The 12491-nt window shown below is 37.8% G+C and overlaps 1 protein-coding gene across 4 annotated transcripts in view; it reads left to right on the forward strand.

Annotated features, from left to right (window-relative positions):
* LOC149170318 (methionine aminopeptidase 1D, chloroplastic/mitochondrial-like) overlaps nucleotides 1-12491 on the forward strand; it is a 320955-nt gene that overhangs the window by 170579 nt on the left and 137885 nt on the right. The gene's annotated exons all lie outside the window — the stretch shown is intronic.

Here is a 12491-nt window from a genome sequence, read left to right on the forward strand (position 1 = left end):
TTGACTTGAAAATCTATATTTTTTAATAGTCTGCAAAGGATTACAACTTGACAGTTGCATTTGCAAAATCTCAACATGCATCCGTTAAAGCTTAGCAAGCACCATATTGTTTAGATGCTTGAGTTTGCTAATCTTGAATGTACAAAATGAATAAATGCTCATTGTAGGCCTTGAGAGTTGAGACCCTCCTAGGATTATAGATAACTGGCAGGGAAATCTCTGACTGAAACACAATATAATCGAGACTGCTTAACTAAAGAAAAAATAATTATTCCATTGTCCCCAGATTGTAAATGGAAGTTCTGTTGAATTTTGTAACTATGGTCGGTCTTCATAATGTATATTTGGCCCTTGATGTATTTATATTGATTATTGTAAAGCATATTTTAAATGCTAGAGTCAAAAGAAAAATATATTTCGAGTCAAGCCCCATTTGGACTTTTAAAAGAAGAAAAATTGAAATTTTTGGCCCCAAGTTTGTCAAGTCGGCCTCCTTCCAAGTCAAGACAGCCCAGGCAGAGTCACACCCATTCGATCCATCCAGTCACTATATAAAGGCACTTCGTTCTCCTCCTCAAGGCAGCAATTCACATCTCTCTCAAGCAAGACAGTTTCTGGGCATCCTAGCGAAGGACAAGAAGGACAACCTAGCGAAGGACAAGAAGGACAAGGAGGATGAAAAGAAGGATGCATTACATCTTTTTCTATTTCTGAAGATCACACATGTGGATAGTCTCTCTCTCTCTCCTGGTTCGCATATTGTCTGTGTAGTTCTCTTGCAGGGGGCCAAAATTCTGGGCAATTGCAGGTGCCAAAATTTCTGGGTTTTTGGGCAGAATAAGAAGGCCGAAATATGGCCTAGGGCAGATCAGAAGGTATAGTGCTAGATCAGATTGGAAGGATTGACTTGGAGGGAGACGACCAGGTGTGACCATAGATTTGTTGAAGGTTAGTTTGACCTAGTTGATGACTAGAAGGTCTAGGTGTGTCTCTTGTTGAACAAAACAAATTCTCTATTGGAAAATGTTATTGGGATTTTCCCCTTAGTGGGTTTTCTTAGGGTAAATCTTGCGCTCTCTTTGTGCTTTGTGATCTCTACTATTCAACTGTTCTTGTGCGGTTGAATTTCCGAAGTATAATTGCTTAATAATATACTGGAAAAATTAAAAGAAGATCAACATAATTAGAAGTAATTATCATTTTTTTCAGACATATTGTGCTTGTATCTATTGCACTAGAAAAATCAACATGGTATTAGAACTTTGGTAAAGAAGGGAACACTGAGATCACTCTTAGAGAAATCCTACATTAAGATCACTATTGTTGAGTCCTTGTTGATCTACATTCATGGCTTCCTCTATGATATCAGAGAACAAGTTAGAAGGAGCCTCGAATTTTAGAGCTTGGAAAACTAGGATTGATCTTATGCTTGCAAGGAACAAAGTTTTGGATATTGTGGTAGGGAAGGTCATAGAACCAGTAGATATTGTAGGAGAAGAGAAGTTCAAGGAAGATGACATCATTGCTATGAGTCTTATTGTGGATTCCATTAGAGTGTTGAAATTTGGCAACTTGGGGAGAAATTCCCTCCTTTGGGAAGCCTTCCTCACCCTAAGAAGACCCTACTAGCCCTTGGAATTATTTAATTTACACAAGGAAAAATATTATTTTTAATGTGGTACCATAACTACACAAAAAGTACAAGTCGGCCTAGGCAAGGAAATTCGACCTCATCAACCACATATAAATAGACATCAGTAGACAGCACTTGGAGGCATCATCACACATTCATTTTTCTCTTGATTGGTTCGTACAAGTTTGAAAATTGTAGGTCTGAGTTCACACATGCCAAGGAGAGAGGGTGACTCTGTGGTCTAGCATTGAATTTCTATTTGGGACTATTTTGACCAGCTTTGACTTGAACATTTTGACTTGGTTTGACCGAATTCTTTGACCGTCTTGGAGGTCGAGTTGGAGGATGTTGTTGACCGAAATTCCGGGCATGTGTTGATCACCTTTGACTGTTGTTCTGAAGCTAGGGTTTTCGCAGGACAACTCTTTGACTTTGACTGAATTTGAAGGCTGCATTCAGGACTGTTTTAACCGAGTTTGACTAAGGAAAGGAGGCTGAATTCTTTGCTGCCTTGACCAAAATTTTTGGAGCACTTTGACAATTGACCGTTCACTGGTTAGGGCAACGTTGACTTTGACCAAAAATTGTAGATGTGAATGTTGATCAAATTTGACTTTTGGGCTAATATTTGATTGGATATTGGATGGTTGATTTAGATAATCAAGGCTTTGACCTTTGACTCATAGTTGATGTACTTGGACTATGTATCTCTCTATTGAAGATTTGATGACAATCTAATAGAAGAAGAATTTGGAAAGGGTTTTCCCCCTTGTGGGGATTACCCCCCTTGAGGTATGTACTTTTAGGCCCAAAACTCTTGTGAGAGGGTCTCACTTACCATGCAAATCTGTTGCTGTAAATTGAATATGCAGATATTTAAAACCCTTGTACAGATTCTTGAATTGCTTCAAATTAGCCTCCTTGTACAACACAAGCAAGCTATACCTTCCTAGAGTCAATTAGATAAGAATGAAGTGTAACCTGAGTGAATAAACCAACAAAAGAATATGAAATTGAGCTCCAGCTAGTGATTTATTTATTTTTCAGTATTTTATTTTTATTTTTATTTTATATTTTAAATAAACAAAATTTTGGAAAATCTTTGGGGTTTTATGAATAAAATGGTGGTGAGGTGAGGCTTACCTTTGCCTTGCAATTTATCTTCTCCGATGTCAGATTATGATCACAGCCCACTCTAAATTGGCGTTGTATTTTCGGATATAAAAATGAGTTTGAAATCTAGGACTAACAACTGTCACTTTTGTCTAAAGATGATATACGAGTGTCTGAACCCAACTAGGAGTGATTTCCTTGTTGAAATACTTTTGGGCAATGGATCACCTAAGGAATTAGGAGAGATCTTGTCCTTGAGGAAGAAAACTTCGATAAGGGTTGGTCCAATAGTGAAACTTTAAAAACCCTAACCAAACAAAGGGGAAGTGAGGTTGGCATCCTAGCCTTTATCTTCCGCGTGATTATGTAGCCCCTTAATGGATTCATCCACAAGCTTTCTCTGACTTGGAATAACTAGCAAAAATATTAAGAAAGAACAACATCTAACAATTGCAAAAAAGAAAGAGAATAGAAAAACCAATTGTTAAAATTGGCAACCAGGGCCAAACTCCATGTGGGTCTTCTTCTTATTTATGGCAGTTGATGTTCTTCTTGGATTCCTCTCGTCGAGAGGTGTAGGACTGATCTAAAAATCATCCGATTCTGACATGTATTCATGGAGATATGAATTTATTTATGTTACTTGACAATTTGTCAAGGTCGGCCTGCAACCAAATTACCCCCATCTATCCTCAACGTTTTAGTATAAATAGAGGTGGCCTTCAAGTCATTTGGTCACTCATCTCTTGTGATCTCTCTCCACTTGTCTTTGGGTTTTGGTGGGAGGAGAGATCTAAAGAGGATACACTGCCCTAGTGAGAAGCCCTAGCCCTAGACGAAGTCATGAAGAATCTTCTATGCTGCCCTAATAAAGAAGCCTTAACGTAGTCTTGGAGAAGTCTTACAAGCAACCAAGAAAGAGTCTAATACGCTAGCCTAATGATGCCCTAACTAATACGCAGTCATGAAGGTAAGAAGCCCTAACGCAGTCAGGGAAGAAGGCTTCCATATCACAACGAGGAAGTGACCTAAACATACGTCTAATGCCACTGTTCTAGAGTGCCCTAGACGCAGTAATGGGAAGATAGAATCATAGTCAAACGCTAGTCTAATCTATACGATGTTCTAAAGGAGTCTCCTATGTAAAAGGGAGCTTTTATATGTAGCAAAAAGTAGACCTGTCTACGCAGCTAGGAGATGTCATAGTCCATAGTTAGATGAGGGTTCTACGTAGCAAGAAGAAGGATCCTTATACGCTAGGAAGAGGAGGCCTTAACCAACCCTAGACACAATCATAGAGTGGTCTATATAAGTTGCCCTAGTCGTAGTCCTCAAGGGCTATCAAGGAGCCCTAACGCAGCCTTCTAATTTGTTGTTCAATGATGCCCTAATTCACATTTAGTAAAGATCCTAATCTGTTGTTATACATGGTTCAGATGAAGCCCTAAAATGCTGTTAATGAAGGTCCTTATACTCAGCCTGAAGTAGCCATTATCCGTAGTCCTAAAGAAGCACTCATTGACAACTACGTTCACAGCAAAGGTGGCTGTAAGGAAATATCTTATCATAGCATTAAGATACATGCTTGCTGTAGGTAACTATGTGATGAAGGGAGCTGGTATAATCATGCCCTAAGGACTGTTTGATAAGCCACAACTTTACTGTAAAGGAAAGGGTTGAAGTCTTCTCCTTGGTGTTGATGATTTTACTTCAGAATTGCTATGTGCTAGGCCATAGGCCATAGCATCATAGCAAGGGTTTATTAAGAGCTGATCCATTGAGATTAGTGCCCTCATCAGATCAACTTCATAGCACAGTGAAGTGCAGCATAGTGATGATGAGTGCAGCACAGTGAAGTGCAGCATAATGATGATGAGTGAAGCACGGTGAACTGCAACATAATGATGATGAGTGCAACACAGTGAAGTGCAGTATAGTGATGATGAGTGCAACATAGTGATGATGAGTGCAGTATAGTGAAGTGCAACATAGTGATGATGAGTGCAGCACAATGATGATGGTTGCAACATAGTGATGATGGATGCAGCATGGTGATGGAATCACCTTGGAGAATCAATTGAAGAATGAGATCTGATAAGTGTGCCTTCACTTGAGTTCAGATCTGCAGTCCTTGTCATCAGAACTATTGTGTCATCTTCATAGTGAAGATCTTTGCTCTTATCTTGTCAAGTCAAAGTGTTGACTTCTAATGTATATGTACTATCTCTCTCTCTGTTGAACTATTGAAGAATATAAGAAGAATTGATCAAGGGTTTCCCCACATTGGGGTTTGTCCCTGGCTGGCGCCACATCTTGTGTCCTCTTGTCTTGGCTTGTTTTCTGATGTTTATTTTTATGTTCTATCTGCACTTTACTATCATGCTGATGTGATTGCTAATTTGGAATTGGTATTGAGCTAAATGGAAAAATTTAAGTCAATTGCTCTAAGCATATAACATACCTAAAATTAACACCAATGCACAGGGGAAGTTGTTTGCACTAAATGAAGTTCCTATTATGGCATGATCTCACATTTTCACAACACTCAAAAGGTAAAAAGGGAATAGCGTCATATAATTTTCTTTCTAACGGCTAGTTTGAAATCCTCTCCCAAAATAATGATTCGACTTGTCATCCACAACCTGAAGATTAATTTATTACAATAGTTAACTTTACATTGCTTGAAACCCTCATAAGAGAAGTTATAAAATTCTCCAAAGGGGGAGGCACCCTCAAAATAGTTCTAATAAAACTTCAAATAATGCTTAAATGAAGGCCCATGCCCATACTACCAGTGTTCCACCAAGTTTCCGAGATGTGAGGACGAGGGAGCAGGGAAACGCAGGAGCGACCTATGGAGAAGATCCCCACCAATTTTAAGGAAACGTGGGGGGGCGTCGGGGTCTTTAACACAATGGACCCTGACAAAAATAGTAAAATACTAAAAAATTATAAATATATCATTGAAATTTTATAATTTAATTGTCTTTATCATTGTATAACACTTACATCATGAAGGATAAATTGATGAATCATATAACTGAAACAAATTTAAAACGAAAAGCATGATACAATCATACATGTAACTGTAACATTGTACAATGAAAATAAAAGTTTAAACCATATTGACGTTCCACTTTGAATACTGAATATTGAAATAAAAGTCAAGTTTGATACATCGAGATTTAAATTTTTATAGAGTCAAGTCTAATATATCATATATCAAGATTCAAAGCAAACTAAAGTCTACAAATGAAGTCTGAAACATAAAAGCAGATGACATAAGAACATATCAAATGACAAATGAGCATAATTGCTCAAAGTAATGCCCCGTTGGTCTCTGCATCCAACCGCTGCATGAATAAATTAGGATCAACCATGTCACCATCTGAATCAGAATCACTTGCATTCTCAAACATGCTAAGTGGTACACCAACCAACCCCATTTGTGTCTCATCAAGCCCCTCCTCCATTTCTACCTTTGCATCATCCTCTAGATCAACATCCCATCATGTTGCAACTTGCTGGTCCCTTCAAATACTCAGGTGTCTTCCTAAGAGAAAAGTCGAGTGCAGGCGACAGCGGCTGTGAGGAGTCTCGAATATGAAATAACCAAAAAAACCCTTCCCCCCATCGATTCGTAGTATATTTATAATATTTTATAATTTTTTTTTAGGGATTTGACTATTCTTTATGATTTGACCTTGATTTTTTTTGGAAATGCAGGAAACGTTTCCTCTTTTGGGAGGAATAGTCCCCCCTTTGAGTTTCCTCCCGTTTCTGTTTTTGGGGGATGTTGAGAAACATCCCCTAGACGTCCCCACGTCCCCGACATGCAAGGAAGCACGGGGATGCGTTTCCCAGGTGGGGGGGTGCGTCTCACGTCCCTGTGGAACACTACATACTACAAGTCAAGGCACTTCCATTAAGCATGGAAATGACTTTCCATGTACCAAATATGGGTCACAAACCCCCCAGAAAGAAAAGTGACGTCAAAAATAGGAGGAGAATGATTTGGCTTGAGTGTGCAATGTTCCCTAGAAAGATGGTTTGAATTGACTTGGAGAAAATAAGAGACCTTAGGAGGCCCAACAACATGCTTTATTTGATCAACATTTGCTTGGGATGGACTTTATTTCCTTCATTTGGTCCAAACTTTGTTTGATTTTATGATTTAAGGCTTGAATTTGCTTGTTTTTACCTTTTTTCTTCGTAACTTGACTTATTTTGAGTAATTAACCTTTTTCTTCATTGATTTGGCCCAATGGTCATATTTGACCCTTCAAATGGCCTCATTTAACACACACTTGTTGGTTGACCCTACTAATTAATGTGCCACAAGAGTAGATCTCTAATGCCTTGCTTGATTTGCCAATTTGGGCACATGGGTTTACTTGGAAAAATGTGTAGACGACTTTTGATATATCACATGCTTAGTTTGACCAAAGATTGATCCCAATAGGTCCAAAAAGAGTCCACACATACTACAAAAGGAGGACGACCCACTTTGATTGAGGATATCTCCCTGAAGCCTTGACATTTTGACTAAATTTCCATGGAACATGGCATGTACATATTATGCTATGCTATTTGAGCCTTTGTTGACTTTTGACCACTGGGATCTTGTCCTTTGGGATTTGTGAAATGCCTTGGGAAACATGAAATGTTGGAAAATGTGAGATTGCCATGTTCATAATTATAACATGATAATGATAAACCATGGCCAAAGAATGCATATAGACTCAATAAAAATGACCATGTGGGAATTGTTGAAGAATCTAGTGTAGTTAGCATTAGATAGATTCTTCTATACTTGATAACAATTTGTGAAATGCTTTTACTATTTATCTAATCTTGATATTCTTCTTATTCTGAGTGTGTGTGTTTACTTCATCAAACTGCTACCAAAACAAAGAGACAAGAACACAAGAAGTTGGCATTCTGCCATGTGAAAATTTCTAAATGGAAATCCTACTTCAGTGATTAATATTATTTCTTCTACTTATTATCTTAGAAATAAGTTATTCATCATGTTCTTATAGCAAATATCGAAATATATTCTACCGCAACCTTCACAATTAAAATATTGTAGAAAGTAAATGTAAGAAAAAAATACTGGCACAAATACTATCACAATGACACAGTTATTTTTGGACAATCACCCTTGGAAAAACCTAATGTGTGAAAACCGGTGCAACAGATGAGGGTTTCTTTATTATAATTCAACAAATTCTCATGTACAAATTACAACCAACAAAACAGGAGTGAGAAATTTTATAGATGCTTCTTGACAAATTTCTGATCCAGGTGAAGTACTCCTCTTCCCCCGAATCATTTTGCGTCCCTATGCATCAAACTTCTCACATTGGCCCAATGTCTAGCTACCTACGTAGGCTCTGCGTCAATCTACCTTTGCGATGCCTCTTTCTGCGTCACCCTATTCTTGCTCTGCGTTTTGCTGCCTTGCACTCTTGAAAGATGCTGATGTCCTCTCTTCCTTTCTCACCTGCAACTCTCCCTTTGATTTGATTTTCTCTTGCAGAACTTCTACCAGTGAGAAAATCGATCTTACTCGAGTAACTAAGTATTTGCCTCTAGTGTGTTCTCCAAGTGCCCATTAAGCCTCCTCTTATAATCCTCTCGTTGGTCAATCAATGACCTAGATTAGATTCTAATCAATGGCTAGGATCATATTGACTTGATCTTCGTCTTCTTCTAGAAGTTTCACCCACAGTTTAGATTAATACCCATTAATTATTTTAATTTCCTAAGTTTAGACTTAGGGTCCCATTAAAAATAATTAATTAGTTTAATAAAACTGTCCCTGGGTGGATTTTCCCAAAACGATTTCTGGGTATTGGAGAATGCATGTGTCTAAGCCTCCCTGCAAATTTTGAGACTTAGAGCACATCCGATGCTACCAGAAATCAACAAAATGTATGAGTCATTCTAGTGTCTAGAAAGCCCTCCAAAAGATAAGCACAGTCCTCTTGACTTGATCCCAGTTTGCAATATAAAGTAATAACTTAAGTCGGCTCACCCGAAGTGTCACAACGATTCAAATGGTCACATCGGCTTGAATATATGGACGAACCACTATATATAAGCGGCTAGGCTCTTCGCATAAACACAGAGAAGGATCTTTGCATATCTCTGAATTTCGGAAGAAGGAAAAGAGACTCGGTTACCTCTGTTTCGGTGAAGGCTACAAGGGAAATTCGGATCCCTCTTATCTAGAGATGACAGTAATAGCGAATAAGAAGTTTTGTCTAAGGAGAAACTACAGGTGGAATTTCGGTGGCCTCTTATTGTGATTTCAGAAGACAAGAACAATAAATAATTCGATACCTCCATTCAGGTGGCCTAATGCATTGACACTGTCTCAATGTTGAGGAGAGTCCACTATCCAGAAGATAAGAAGATTGTGTTTTGAATCAAGATCTGTTTAGAAACTTTGGCGCTGTCACAGGAAGAAGGATCCTGTCAGTCTCAATGATGCTGCAATTCGGACATGCTTACAGTACAGTGATATTATAGTGATGGATTTCGGATTGCTATCTCGGTGAAGGTTTCTAGTGATGTAGCCTTAGCAATGGAAGAAGAATCTAGAAGACAAAAGAAAATGAGGACTCGTGTGTTGATCATGGAGTGGCTAATAGGTTAAGGTTCTTGGTCTTGGCATTCGTCAATTGGAATCTCTAGAAGAAGAATTTGTGTGGGTTTTCCTCTCAAAGAGTGAGAGGTTTTGGCCCTGGCTCATAGCCTACATGGTGTGTCTCTTGTCTATTTATGTTCTTGTATTGGTTATTGTTTGATGAAGAAGAACACTAAGAATCTAATGTAAAGAAGATCCTAATCTAATCAAGTAAAAGGCATTCACAAGCAATCACCATAGAAGAGAAATCAACTAATTCTAATTCCCTAGATTTCTCAACAGAGCGAGACATAGAAAAATAGTTCAAGACCATTGTTGTGAAAATCAGAAGCAAAAAAATGTGACATGTGTAAGTCCGAAGCTTGTACCTGTGCATATGATTCGAAATTTGTGATGCAACCTTTGTGATATATCTCCCTTTCTATGATGCGAATCTCTATGGAATATTTTTGTACATGATGCAAGGTTCATATAATATATCTATGACATAATTCATTGCACATAATGACACAAATTTCAGAAACATTTTATCCCACATTGATACAAGCCACAAGCCATCACCTCTCCAATCTACGAAGTACTGTATATTGTCACTCAAAGCAAGAAAAAGGACAATTCGAACTGTAGCATCCAAAGCTTACTGTGACATTTCTCTAAGACTTAAATCCAAGACAAAGAAGAATAACAAAATTGAAGGACTATTAAAGGACAAAATTTTGAAGGTTGTCAAAAAAAATCTAAGGCTTATCATCTATGTGGAAAACGCATTGTGATCTGAAGTTAAAGGAACTAAATGGAAGGACTATGATCATAAAGATTCGAAGCCTATACCTATGTCAAGCCTCATTCCTATGACATCCGAATTTGTAGAAGAGTAATTAGACCGAGCATGAAAGGTATCTTCATGACAAATCCAAGGCATCCTCTGTAACATTCGAACTATGCAAATCAATGACATGTGATCTGACCTCATGGAAGTGGTAATCAATCTATGAAATAATTTGAAAGCAAGTCCAACATTCATCGAGAAGCCTTGAAGTTCATACAAGTCTTGTTACCTCAGTCTTTGTAGCATTGCAAGGATAGTTTCTTGAAGCAGCCCAAAGATTTGTAGGCCGAGTTTAAGAATCAAAGTTTTGTGGAATCTAGAAGGAACCAAAGATCCATAAATCTTCTCTCGAAATTAAAAGCAGAAACTTTGAAGAACTGTGATAAGATATCCAAAAGGTATGCAAAGCTCATCTCTGTGGCACTATATACGAGGACCCAAGGAACATTGTTCTATGGCTATATATCCTTGTAGAAGACATATCTATGACATTATGGATTGGCTCATTGAAAGAAGGGACCGAAATTAAAAACCGAGATTTTTTGGACTTTATGACAAGATATCTGAAGTTTTTTATGAAGCTTATAAAACAATGATACTACCAAGATCTCCTTCTTACACATAAAGATGAATTGCATCCACAAAGCCGACCTATTTGATACACTAAAGTCTGCTAGATTTGATGTCCGTTGGAAGAAAAAGATACATGTCAACTGAAGAAAATTCAAAGGACCAGATCTTTGCAATAAGGGACAAGGGGATGACAAAACATGTATGTATAGTTCATGTTCATTTCTAAGTTGTCTTGCAAACTATTTTGCATATAATGCTAAGTTTTTCTAGATCATGGTGAACTTGCATGGGGAACAAGCTATTGAACTTATGCTGTTTTGAAAGTTAGTGTCGTATTATGAAAAAGATCTATGTAGATATGTTTGCGATCATCGATATAGCATTTGAAGTCTTTCCTTGTATATGAAGACTAGGATTCCAAAATCAAGAAAAGAAGTAAAATCCGTCTCATGTATAGAAAGTTTACTAATGACATTTCTAGGGTTTTGCAACTAAGTTGTGTACTTGTAGAAATTGCAACCTTTAAAATAGGTCTTAAAGAACTTGGAACTTGTAGCATCTAGGGTTTGTAAACCCTAGCAAAGGTTTGTGTTAGAAAACCCTAGGAACAAAAACCTTAACTAATTGTTTCAGCTGTAAAATAAAACCTAGCTCTTGAGTATGACAAGAATGACATCATGTGAGGAAAAGGTTGAAGAAAAGGTCCAAGATTGAGAAGGAGATGACTCTCCTCAAAGAGGTAAGTATTCTACATGTCCTTTCTTTAATTATTATTGTTGCTATTTTATCTTTGGACTTTGTCTTTTTGTTCTTTCATAGTCTTCTAATAAAGGCTGCAAGTCAAGACAAAATCTATCTGTTCTTGACTAGTAGATGGAAGACTTGGAAGAATGTGGCAAAGCATGAAGATTAAGGAGGGAACAATTTGGAAAGAAGTTCACTTACCTCAGCTGGAAAGAGGGAACTATAAGATCTTGGATGGATAATATGATACTTGATGTTTGGCAAAAAAATAAAAAAAGCATGTGATCAAAAGAAAAGACAAGAGATCTAGGGCAATATCCTTTAGCAAGAAGTTGAAGAGTTCTGATATTGTTGTATCGGCCTCTGATTGGTTCAATTTAGGAACACATTGATTGGGTTGATCATACTAATGCCGATAGAGATAATATTGATGATTGGAAGCCAATATGAGTTCTTGAAAGAGTGTGAAGCAAATTTCTATCGCAGAAGATGTGGCGGTTGGTACAATCAGTTGAGAAGAAGTTTGGCTCCATAAAATATCATGATGAACTACTTGATGACATGTTGGATTCAAAGCTTCATGAAGATTGTCAGAAAGACTAGGAAGGTCGAAGTGCTTTATGATTCGAGAGTATGATGTAGATATGATCTGAGAAGCTACAGTAGATCTCCACGGAAGAAAATGTGGCCAATGCATTGATGAGTATTTTTTAGGCAAGCTTAGGCTTGTGGTTATTTCTCCCTGTTTGAAAGGGAGTGAGGATGGACACTGTGTTCTCCATGTGTCATGTACTATGGCAGGACTAGTAGCCGTAAGCTTAGTAAAGGCACTGGTATGGAGAATGGTTGGTTGGATAAGCATCGGGGACGTACATTCTTGAGTCGTATTGTGATTGACTAGGATTAACATGCTAAGTTGGATACATGGACTTGGTAAAGAATGG

The sequence above is a fragment of the Pinus tabuliformis genome, chromosome 4_2, assembly GCF_031772625.1.
Source record: "Pinus tabuliformis cultivar Carrire ecotype Pingquan chromosome 4_2, CPIR1, whole genome shotgun sequence".
Taxonomy (NCBI): Eukaryota; Viridiplantae; Streptophyta; class Pinopsida; order Pinales; family Pinaceae; genus Pinus; species Pinus tabuliformis.